The sequence below is a fragment of the Dasypus novemcinctus genome, chromosome 6 (genome assembly GCF_030445035.2).
Source record: "Dasypus novemcinctus isolate mDasNov1 chromosome 6, mDasNov1.1.hap2, whole genome shotgun sequence".
Taxonomy (NCBI): Eukaryota; Metazoa; Chordata; class Mammalia; order Cingulata; family Dasypodidae; genus Dasypus; species Dasypus novemcinctus.
Window position 1 is genome coordinate 88812532 of NC_080678.1, and position 12661 is coordinate 88825192.

The following is a 12661-nucleotide window of genomic DNA, read 5'->3' on the forward strand; positions in this document are numbered from 1 at the left end:
GGCTCTTTGGGGCCTCTTACCCTTCCAGATAAATTTGGTAATTGTGTTTTCCATTTGCTTAAAAAATGCTGGTGGAATTTTTTATTGGGATTGCATTGAATCTGTGTATCAGTTTGGGTAGAATTGACATCTTAATGATGTTTAGTCTTCCAATCCATGAGCATGGAATGTTCTTCCAGTTATTTAGGTCTTTTTTTATTTCTTTTAGCAATGTATTATAGTTTTCTGAATACAAATGCTTTGAATCCTTGGTTAAGTTTATTCCTAAGTATTTGATTCTTTTAGTTGCTATTGTAAATGGAATTTTTTTCTGACTTCCTCCTCAGATTGTGCATTATTAATGTAGAGAAACACCACTGATTTTTGCATATTGATCTTGTATTCTGACACTCTACTGAAATCATTTATTAGCTCTAGCAGCTTTGTTGTAGATTTTTCGGGATTTTCTAGATATACAATCATATCATCTGTGAATAGTGAAAGTTTTAATTCTTCCTTTCCAGTTTCCTTTTATTTCTTTTTCTTGCCTGATTGCTCTAGCTAGAACCTCTAGCATTATCTTGAACAACAGTGGTGACAGTGGACATCCTTGTCTTGTCTCTGATCTCAACGGGAAAGCTTTTAGTTTTTTGCCATTGAGTAAAATATTAACTGTGGGTTTTTCATATAAGGCCTTTATCATGTTGAGAAAATTTCCCTCAATTCCTATTTTTTGTAGTATTTTTATCAAGAAAGGATGCTGTATTTTGTCAAATGCCTTTTCTGGCATAAGATCATGTGATTTTTCTTCTTTGATTTATTAATGTGGTGTATTATGCTGATTGATTTTCTTGTGTTGAAGCAGGCTTGCATGCCTGGTATAAAACCCACTTGATCATGATGGGTAATTCTTTTAATGTGTTATTGGATACGATTAGCAAGTATTTTATTGAGGATTTTTGCATCAGTAGTCATTAGAGAAATGGGTCTGTAATTTTCTTTTTTTGTAATATCTTTATCTGGCTTTAGTATTAGGGTGATATTGGGTCCATAGAATGTATTTGGTAGTGTTTCTTCTTGTTGAATTTTATGGAAGAGCTTGAGTAAGATCGGTATTAAATCTTTGAATACTTGGTAGAACTCACCTGTGAAACCATCTGGTCCTGGGATTTTCATTTTGGGGAGCTGTTTGATGACTGTTTCAGTCTCTTTACTTGTGACTGGTTTGTTGTTGAGGCCTTCTATTTCTTCTAGTGTCATTGTAGATTGTTTGTACATGCCTAGGAATTTTTCCATTTCATCTACATTGTCTAGTTTTTTAGCATTAAGTTGCTCATAATATCCTCTTATGATCTCCCTTATTTCTGTGGGGTCAGTCGTAAGGTTCCCCTTTCATTTTTTATTTCATTTATTTGCATCTTCTCTTTTTTTTTCTTAGTTAAGGGTTTTTTCTAGCTAAGGGTTTGTCAATTTTGTTAATCTTCTCGGAGATGCAACTTTTGGTTTTGCTAATTTCCTCTATTTTTTTGTTCTCAATTTCATTTATTTCTGCTCTGATCTTTGTTATTTCATTCCTTCTACTTGCTTTAGGATTAGCTTGCTCTTCTTTTTCTAGTTCCTCCAGTTGTGTAGTTAGGTCATTGATTTTAGCTCCTTCTTCTTTTTTAATGTAACCATTGAGAGCTATAAATTTTCCTCTCAACACTGCCTTTGCAGTATCCCATAGGTTCTGATATGTTGTATTCTCATTGTCATTCATCTCGAGATATTTACTGATTTCTCTTGAAATTTCTTCTTTGACCCACTGATTATTTAAGAGTGTGTTGTTTAATCTCCATATATATGTGAATTTTCCTTTTATTTGCTGCATGTTGATTTCCAGCTTTACTCCATTATGATCAGAGAAAGTACTTTGCATAATTTCAATTTTTTTGAATTTATTGAGATCTGCTTTGTGTCCCAACATATGTTCTATCCTCAAGAAAGATCCATGAGCACTTGAAAAGAATGTATATCCTGCTGTTTTAGGGTGCACTGTTCTGTATATGTCTATTAGGTTTAATCCATTTATCATATTATTCAAGCTCTCTGTTTCTTTATTGATCTTCTGCCCAGATGTTCTATCCAGTGCTGGTTGGTATATTAAGTCTCCAACTGTTATTGTAGAGATGTCTATTTCTCCTTCAGTTTTGCCAGTGTTTGCCTCATGTATCTTGGGGCATCCTGGTTAGGTGCATATATATTTATGATTGTTATTTCTTCCTGGTGAATCATCCCTTTTATTAATATGTAGTGTCCTTCCTTGCCTCTAATAACACTTTTGCTTTTAAAGTCTGTATCATCTGATGTAAGTATAGCTACCCCAGCTTTTTTTTTTTTTTTCCTTTGGTTACTGCATGCATGGAATATCTTTTTCCAAACTTTTACTTTCAATTTATTGCTGTCCTTGGGTCTAAGATGAGTCTCTTGCAGACAACATATAGATGGCTTATATTTTCTTATTTATTTTGCCAGTCTGTGTCTTTTGATTGGGAAGTTTAACCCATTAACATTCAATGTTATTACTGTTAAGGCAGCTCTTATTTCGTCCATTTTTATTTTTGCATTTTGTCTGTCATTTTATACTTCACACTTTTAGTTACTGCTGCTGATACAGTTGTCATTTCTAGTCTATCTTCTAGGTCTCTCTCTCCTGTCTTTTCTTTTCAGGCTCTAATACTCCCTTTAGTATTTCTTGCAAAGCTCATCTTTTTCTTATAAACTCAGTTTCTGTTTATCTGTAAATATTCTAACCTCACCCTTATTTTTAAAAGATAATCTTGATCTTGCTAGGTATAAAATCCTTAGTTCCCTGAGACCCTGTTCGATTTTTTCCATTCTTCATCTGTTCTTTTGTTTGTTCACTTTTAGAGGCCATGTCTTTGAGCTCACAGATCCTTTCTTCTGCTTTCTCAAATCTGCTGTTATATGCCTCCAGTGTATTTTTAACTTCATTTATTGCACCTTTCATTCCCATACGGTCTGCTATTTTTCTATGTATGCTTTCAAATTCTTCTTTGTGCTTATCCAATGTCTTCTTAATATCCTTAATGTCTTTAGCCATCTCACTGAATTTATTAAGGAGATTTGTTTGAACATAAAAGATTAGTTATTTCAACTCTTTTATGTCATCTGCAAACTTATCTTGTTCCTTTAACTGGCCCATGTCTTCCTGTTTCTTGGTATGGATTGTAATTTTTTGTTGGTGTTTCTGCATCTGGCTTGCTAGATGTATTTATTCCGGGTGCAATTTCTCCCTTTAGTTTAGATATTTCTTATCTTTCTCCCTTGCTGGTTGTGTAGTAGGAGCCAAGGATGTAGTTGGTGCTGTAAGTTGTGGAGGCTGAAGCTGCCCACGTTGCCCCAGGAAGTGATGATGCTTCTCCCACCTTTCTCCTCTGTCAGGGGTAGGGACAGAGATGTAGCCATGTATAATAATCCCAGTTGGGCACAAGACTGTTTGTAATCACCCAGAGACACTGATGAAGCTTCATACGCCTTCCTCCCCTACCTTAGGCAGGGATGGAGCTTTAGTTTTGGTCAGCAGTGTATACTGTGTGGGTCCAAAATGACCACAGTTGCTCAGGTAAACTGATGTAGCACCAGACCCTCTCCCTGCCAGGAGTGGGAATGGACCTTCTGGAGTGCCCAACAATCTAACCTCTGTGGGCCAAATATCCCTGCAGTTGCCCTGAGAGGCTTAGGGAGTACTGTCCCTTCTGCCCTTTAGGGGGTGGGAACAAAACCACAAATGCTCAACAGTTCAGTCCTGTAGGCTGAAAGTGCCCACCACTGCCTGGAGAGGCTGAGGAAGTACCAGCTCCCTCCTATCCTACTGGGTGGTAGGGATGGTTCTATGGATGCTCTCAACAGTTCTGTCTCTTTAGGCCAAGAATACCTGCCATTGCCTGAAGAGGTTGAGGAAACACCAGCCCCCTTCTATTCTCTTAAGGCATGGGGTTGGATCCAGAGGCATGTGACAGTTCAGTCCCTGTTGGCTGAAAGTGCCCACCGTTGTCCAGAGAAGCTGTGGAGACACCAAACCCCTCCTATCCTATTGGGGGTGGGGGTGGATTCATAGGCATCCAATAGTCCAGTCCATGCAGGCTGAAGATCTGCTGTTGCCCAGAAAGGCTATGGAAAGACCAGCCCCCTTCTTTCCTATTGGGGGGTGAGGGTGTGTCCCCAAGAACCCACCAGACCAGGCTGTGTGGGCCAAAAGCACCTACAGTTACCCAAAGAGGCTGGGCAAACACAGTACATCTCTTGTCCTATTGGGGATGGAGGTGGAGCCACAGGTGCCCAACAGTCAGACTTGTGCAGCCCAACACTGTTGCACTGAAAGGTTGAGGCAACACCAGAGCCCTCCTATCCTGTGGGTGGACAGAGATTGAGATGGGCTTGAAGGCACTCAACAAATCTGTGTGGGCTGAAAACTCCTGCCATTGCCCGGAGAGGCCAAGGGTACCCAGCTCCTCTCCTATTCTCTTGGGGTGTAGGGATGCAGCCCCAGGTGTCCAACTGTTCAGCTTCTGCCAGCGGAGAGCACTTGCAGTTGCCTGGAGAGCCTGGTGCAGGTCCTGCCAGCTACCTCTCTGCTGGAGGTGGGGCTGGAGACTAGGCTAGGGCTGCAGTCCAATCTTGGTGGAAAGAAGGCTGTCCCTACCTTCACTGGATTTCAGTCAGCCCGGCTCCCCCTCATGCCGGGGCAGAGTCAAGATGGCAGCTACTGGACTTTCCCACTTGGACATGCTCAGACCCCAGCTGTCTCTAAGATTATAGTTCAGCCAGCCAAGTCCACTAATCAGTAGCTGAGGCCAGTGGACATCTGTGTTTTCCTCCACCGTTTATGGGAAATGGAGCTTCCAACTCTAGCCACAGAATAGCTCCTGGGGCAGCTTGCACCCCTGAAGTAGGATGGGCACCAGTCTCTGCAGCGTGGCTTGCAGCTTCCCAGAGAGCTGGTGCAGGTCCCCCCAGCTTCTTCCCTGCTGGAGGTAGGACTGGGATTTAGGCTAGACCTGCAATCCAACCTGGGTGGAAAGAAGCTGGTCCTTACAAACACTATGATTTTCAGTCAGCGCCGCTTCCCCTCGTGCCCGGGGCAGTCAGAATGGCGGCCACCGGCTTCCCTCTGACCTAAACAGGCTCAGAGTTTAGTTGTTCCTAGGATTCTACTTCAGTATGCCGAATCCATTAATCAGTAGCTGAAGTCGGTGCCACACTGTGTTTTCCTCCCATTTTTATTGGGGAAATGGAACTCCCAACTCCAACCACAGAACAGCTCCCCAGGTGGCTTGCACACCACGGGCACTGATCTCCCTGGTGTGGAGCACACTACTCACGATTCCTTTGTGCAGATGGGTGGTCTCCTCCTTCCACACTGTCAAGGAGGATGCAGGATACTCTTCTGGTCTCCTGGGTCCTCCAAAAGGTGCTTTAGGTAGCTCTGGGTGACCACCAACTTCCTGTTTCATGAGCTCACTTCAGGAGCTCCTTCCTCTGATGCCATCTTGGCTCCACCCCCCCCCTTATTATTTTTAATGTAACGTTTTGTGTGATCTATGTATCTTAAATACATTTTTAATAAAAAATTTTAAAATAAAAAAAATTAAAAATTTGTGCATAAAACAAACAAACAAAAAGAGTAGCTGAGATTCTTGGTTCCCATTTCCACCAGCAGAATTGCTGGAAACTCAGCTCCAAATCCTCACTTTCTGGTGCTTTGGCAGTTCCAGTGATATAACACTTGTTGTTTTCTGTCTTGAGTCCTCTGTCACTTGCTCTCTGCTTTAGAGCATGGTGAATAGGAATTAGATGTGTTAAAATCCAGCCCTGTTAGCTACTTGTGTGGCCCTGGGGAAGTTACTCAGCCTCCCTGTGAGTCCCTTTCTCCACTCCTGGAATCTAATCTTGGCCATGTAATTTGCTTTTATGTGTGGTGATCTACATGGAAATGGCAGAGTAAGGACCTCTGAAAATTCTCTCCTTCATAAAAGCAAAGAGAACCCTGGCAAAAAAAAATTCAGAATCATCCTTTTTGGGACTCTGGAGAGTAACCAAATGCTGCAGCCATCCAGACAGCATTTATTCAGGAAAAATGGCTGAATCTCAGTAAGAACAGTCAGCTTTATGCTGTTTTAGCATATCCTATTCCATCCCCCTTCCCAGCTCTGTGTTAGTTTAGAAAATCAACAAGGGAAGCGGAGTTGGCCCAGTGGATAGGACGTCCGTCTACCACATGGGAGGATCATGGTTCAAACCCCAGGCCTCCTTGACCTGTGTGGAGCTGGCCCACACGCAGCGCTGATGTGTGCAAGGAGTGCTGTGCCATGCAGGTGTGTTCCCATGTAGGGGAGCCCCATGCACAAGGAGTGTGCCCCAAAAGGAGAGCCGCCCAGCATGAAAAAAGCACAGCCTGACCAGGAATGGCACCGCACACACAGAGCTGACACAGCAAGATGATGCAACAAAAAGAAACAGATTCCCATGCTGCTGACAACAACAGAAGTGGACAAAGAAGAACACACAGCAAATGGACACAGAGAGCAGACAACACGGGGATTGGGGGGAGGGGAGAGAACTAAATTAAAAAAAAAAGAAAATCTTAAAAAAAAAAAAAGAAAATCAACAAGATGCAAGTATGGTAAAAACTTACAGCCTGACAGTCTCCAGAGAGGGCAGAATGGTGTTGATTTCTTACAAGCCCAGAGAATTATTATTTGGCCAGTCTGGTGGTTCTCAGGAAAATCCCACTTGCAAGCCTGTCTTTATCTGACTGTATTGGAACTCACCCAGTGCAAGGAAATTGTTGAACATCATGACTCCAGGACATGATGGATAACAAGTGGAGCAAACTAAAGCTTAATAGGGAAAGATAGGGAATGGATTGTCCATGAGGATCTTGAAAAGCTTAGACATGTTTCTGGAATGTTGGAAGACCATGCACATATGTAGTGCTGTGCATGTGCTCAGGAAAGACCTGAGGAGGCCCTAAACTCTCACCTCTGGCTGACCTTGAGGTTCAAGTTGGAAGTGAAGACCAAGGCAGAGCTGTTAACTACCTGGCTGAGTATGCCCCAACAAACAACAAAAAATAAACAACAAAGCTACTCTGCAAAGACTGGGCATCTGAGGAAATCCCTGTCTAAAGATTAGGTGATGACAAAACTAACTGAACAGATATTTCAATGATCATACTTGACAAAGGATACAGATTTTACAAAATTTGTCCAAAAATCACTAGAAAAACAGCAATAATAGCAAACCCTGAGGAAGAGGAAGAATCTGGTTTCCAGAAGTGCCACCTTATATTATTTAAAATGTCCAGTTCTGAATGAAAATTTTTGAGACATAAAAAGAAACAAAAAATTATGGTCTATACCATATGGAGAAACACAGTTAATAGAAACTGTCCCAGAGGAAGTTCAGACATTGGACATCAGCTATTTCAAATATTATTTTTAAAAACTAAAGGAGACCATGTCTAAAGAACTAATGGAAAGTATCAAAACAATGTTTCACCAAGTAGAGAGTATCAATAAATAGAATTTTTCTTGGAAACAAACAGACAAACCAAATAGTAATTCTGCAGTTGAAAAGTACAATAACTGAAATGAAAAATTCAGTAGATGACTCAAGAGCAAATTTCAGCAGGCAGAAGAAAAAAATCAGCAAACTTGAAACTAGATCAGTTGAGATGATTCAGTTGGGAAAAGAAAGGAAAAAAAAAAATGAACAGAGCCTCAGAGACTTGTGGGACACCATTAAGCATATCAGCATATGTGTAATGGAGTCCCAGAGGAGAGGAGAGAGAGAAATGGGACTTCAAAGGCTATACAGAACACCAGCTGTGACAGTTTGAAGCTGGATGGGCCCCAGAAAACTATGTTCCTAGAGCTAATCATTCCTGTGGGTATAAACCTCCTGTAAGTGGGAGCCTTCAATTAGATGACTTCATTTAGGGCATGGTCCAGGGTGGGTCTTAATCGGCATACTGGAGTCCTTTATAAATGGGATGAATACAGAGAGAGGAAGAGAATGCCACGAAAGGAGGAAGCTGAAGGCAAGGAAGCCTGGAGGAGAAGGGAAAGCCCAGCAGATGCTGCCGTGCACCTTGCCATGTGACAGGAGTCCAGATCACTGGCAGCTGGTCCTTGGGAAGAAAGCCTCTCTGATGATGCATTGATTTGGACATTTTTCTTGGCTTCAGAACTGTATGCATGTAAGCCAATAAAATCCCACTGTAAAAGCCAACCCATTTCTGGTATATTGCTTTTGACAGCCCAGCGACTAGAACACTGACATTTGAAGGAGAGGTGGGGAGCCACTCCTGCTTCCCCAGAGAGTAGGTGGTTGCTAAGTGGGACCCTTCCTCACAGCTCTTCTGCACATGGCACAGGCAGAAACTCCTGGGACAGGGAGAGGAGAGGGAGAGGAGGCTGGGGAAGAGGCCTTGCCACAGCGACCTCTTCTTTCAGCAGCTCACTCCTGAAGACCAGGGCAGGGGATCAGAGCACCCGAATGGGTTGAATATTTACCTGAAAGGATGTGGAGGAACTTATCAAACATGACCTGGGTAAATATTATCTGGCAAGAGACCAAGTTTTCTTTCCTCCCCTTTTTTTGGGAACAGAAAAAGAACCTGAAAAAGCAAAGTTCGTAGCAGTGGTTATGGGGGTGGGGAGTGGAGCTCACACATTTGCTCATTGCTGGGTTAAAACTGCCCAATTCAGCCTGCTATAATCTCATATTCATTTTTCGCTCCCTAGCATTTAGAACTAGCAATAGACCTGGTCCTTGGAAGTGAAGGAATCAGTGTCAGAGGCTTTGCTTGTGTCCCTCTTTTCCTCTTCAGGCTTTCAGCCTCGTGACAGTTTACTTGTTCTCCATGAATAAGTCAAATTTCCTCTCTTTTATGAAGCCTTCCCAACACCCACTCCAGGCTGCTGGAAACCCTCATTCTGTTCTCTACCATAGCCCATACCACACTGTAACTGGCTGCGCCAGGGTCCATCTCTCCTACTGATTGGGGAACCAGGATCTCTCTGCCCCCAATCCCTCAACCCTTTCCCTCCAGGTACACAGGATGGCACCCTCCCTCCAGCCCTGTCCCTTCTTCCGGCTCTGTGGGGCTTTCAGGCACTACATACAGAGAACCTCAGCTGCTGCCTCTCAGTGCATTATCACCTGGGCTGCAGATGTCAGAGCCATTGGCTGTGCTGGGATTGTTTGAGGTGGGAGGCTTCAAAACTCACCCTGGCCTGGGAAGCCCAGCCTGGCAGGAGGTCCTGCCCACATCCCTCCCCTCCCTCATTTCTGTGAGGTCTGTTTAGAGACCTACAGATGTCTCAAGGTGCTTTCTAAGACCTCCTGCTCGAGGCCAGCAAATCATTAATCAGTTTGTGGCAGCATAAATAAAATTAAAGGGTTTAATTAAAACTAATGAATGAGTGAGTGGAGAACAGCCTGGCTGCTTTGCTCTCTCAGCCTCAGAGCAGTAAATAATGAAGAATCACACGCCGAGTGATGTGCTTTAGCAGAAGTATAGGGGCAGCAGCAGTGGGGCTACAGAGAGCGCCTCTACCTAGGTGCAATTTGCAAGTTGGTGGAATCCCTATTTTAGCACATCTATGTTAAATACCTTCTGCAAAATTGCTCAGTTTTGTAGCCTTTCACTGAAGGCTCAAGGCAGAGGCAGAGTCCAGCTTCAGCATTCCAGGAGAATGACCCTGGTTGTGGGAAGGGGTAGATGGGAGGGTGAGCAGGGGGCTGTACTGAGTGATTCCCCACTGCACCCCCAAAATGGCTGCCTGCATGATATGCCCATTGTCTTAGTCTGCCAGGGCTGCTATGACAAATACCACTCAATGAGTTAGTTGCTTTAGCAACAGGAGTTTATTGTCTCACTGTTTGGGAGACTAGGAATTCAACATCAAGGGGCTGGCAGGGCCATGCTTTCTCCTGGAGCATGTAGTATTCCAGCCGCCCTGTGCCATATGCCATATGGTAGAAGTTTCCATAGACTTCTACCTTGTGCCGACTTCAGGCTTCTACTGACTCCTATGTCCAGAGTTCCTCAGCCTTATGGATTAAGACCCATGCTGATTCAATCTGGCCTCTTCTGAATAGGACCTTTGAAGATCCTGTTCACAAGTGAGCCCACACCTTAACTAACAATAACATCCTCAAAGGTCCCATCTACAAGTGGGTTCATTCACCCCCATGGCTTCATCACAGGAATAAAATCCATCAGGGATTATACAGGGTATGTAGTGGGGGGGGGGGCAGGATCAGGGGGAGTCTTGAACATGTCTTTTGGTGGGGGGGGTGTCACTCCCCAGCATCCATTCTCTGCATGTCTGGAACATGCTTTCCCATGGCGCCTTTCAATGCCAAGGTCCTCATGGACAGTTGCAGTGGGCACAACAATGGCAGAAACACTGCAGGGTACTTGTGGGCAGGGGTCAGAAATTCTAACATACTGCACTGCTGGATGTCACTGCAAAGTAACATCCAATACTGCTAAAGGATACTACAAAGGAAGAATTGGTTTACATCCCACTTGACTTTCAAATGCTTTCGCAGACATTTGCACACGTGAAAAACCTGTTTATAATTATTTGTGCTTAGACCTGAACCTTATGTAAACATGAAGTCCTTTTTTTAAAGGTACCAGGGATTGAATCCAGGACCTCATATATGAGAAGCAGGTGCTCAGTCACTGAGCTACACCCACTCCCCAATGAGAGTTGTTTTTTTGTTTGTTTTTTAGGAGGCACCAGGGATCAAACCTGGGACTTTGTACATGAAAAGCAGGTGCTCAACCACTACACCTACTCTCCATAAAGTCCTTTTTGCAGTTTCATTACATCATGAATATTTCTGAAAGTGCAATATATAAAGTGAGGTAAGCTGGTACTTTATTGGGAATCATTTTTAAAAATGTATCACTGATGATAACATATGCTCTAGTATCCAAGTCTCAGGTACAACACACCTGTGTCAGTCTGCCTGGAAGCGTGTCACATTCAAGGGGTTTCCTTCAGTGACAGTTTGTGACCTTAAAAATTGGTGAAAATGTGCAACTTCTGGAAATGCTCTCTCCTTACTCCTCCAGGTCCTCATCCTCACATTGCGCTTGGCTCCAATTTCTCTCCCAGGAAACTTCCAGAATCCATTTCTGGGCCCCTAGAGCTGCTTGACAGCCTCAGCAGGTAGTCCCAGGTCTAAACCCTCCATCCAGCTGGCTTCAGTGTTTGGTTATTTCTCTAGCCCTCTGCCTCAGCATGTCCCACCTCCACTCCAGTTCTTGTAACTCTTGGGAAAGCCCATTTTCCTTACTCTTTCCCTTGCCGTTATGTACAGGATTGGGGGGTCATGAAGGTAGGGGGTCTTGAGCCTGGATGGATACTGAGACAGTGACATAGGTAGAATTCAGTGATAATCCCCAAATCCCCCTGATCCTGCCCCCCGCCCAAACATACCCTGTATAATCCCTGATGGATTTTGTTCCTGTGATGAAGCTATGGTATTTGACGTAACTGACTTTAAGTAGAGAGGTCATTGGGATGGGCCTGGCCTAATCACATGAACCCTGTATAAGCAGAGTTTTCTCTGGTTTCAGAAGAGCAATTCAGAGAGTCTCAGCACTTCCCTGGTGGCTTGAAATAGGAGAGGCCACTGGCAAGGCAAGCAGTGGCAGCCCCCAGCTGGCATCCAACAAGGAAACGGGGACCTCCATCCTACAACCGCAAGGCACTGAATTCTGCCAACAGGAATGAGCTCGGGAGCAGATTTCCCTCCACTCCACCCCAGAATCTCCAGACACAAACTCAGCCTGTGCAATACCCCAATGTCAGCCTTGTGGTACCCCGAGCAGAGACCCAAGCCACACTGTGCCAAACTCCTAACCCACAGAACTTTGAGTTAATAAGTGGGTGTTGTTTTCAGCTGCCAGACTTATGAGAATTTGTTATGTGGCAAATAGAAAATTAACACAGACAAGCTAACTTTCTCTGAGGATGATAAGGTGAGGTGATCTGGAAGATGGCCTGAAAAGGTGCTGAAGTCTTGGAGTGGGAAAAACCGGAAGGTAGCGATGGATGTAGGATGACCAAATACCTGAAAAAACTTGTTTCTGTCCCTGTTGCTAGGATACAAAGGAAAGAATTGTACGTAAATCAGAAGGTAATGAGATGCAACCCCCTCTTGGTACCAAATTCCGCTTTTGGTGGTTAAGAACATCCTGTTGAAGCAATGAAGTATGAAAACCGGCTTCAACCAGTTGGCGACACCTGTGTAGAAGCCCCTTGCTGTCCTCACTTCAACTTACTTAATTAACATAGTAAAAATTCCCACCCAGGGTGGAGTTACCCACCCCTTTCTTGATCATGCAGTGTATGTGCAAGCATGATTTCCTGAACATACTAATCATACAATTATATACCCAGCTATGTGTGTTCATCCATAGGCATGAAAACTAGTGCATAATCAAAGCAAATGCTAAGGAGTAACTTGGGTATTTCAGCAAGAGTGAAACTGCAGCACAGGGAGTCGGGTCTGAGTCTCTTTGGCCTGATGTAATAAATGTGAGTTTGCCTAACTCGCGTGTGGAAGTTCTTTTCATGCCATCTCTGGTTAT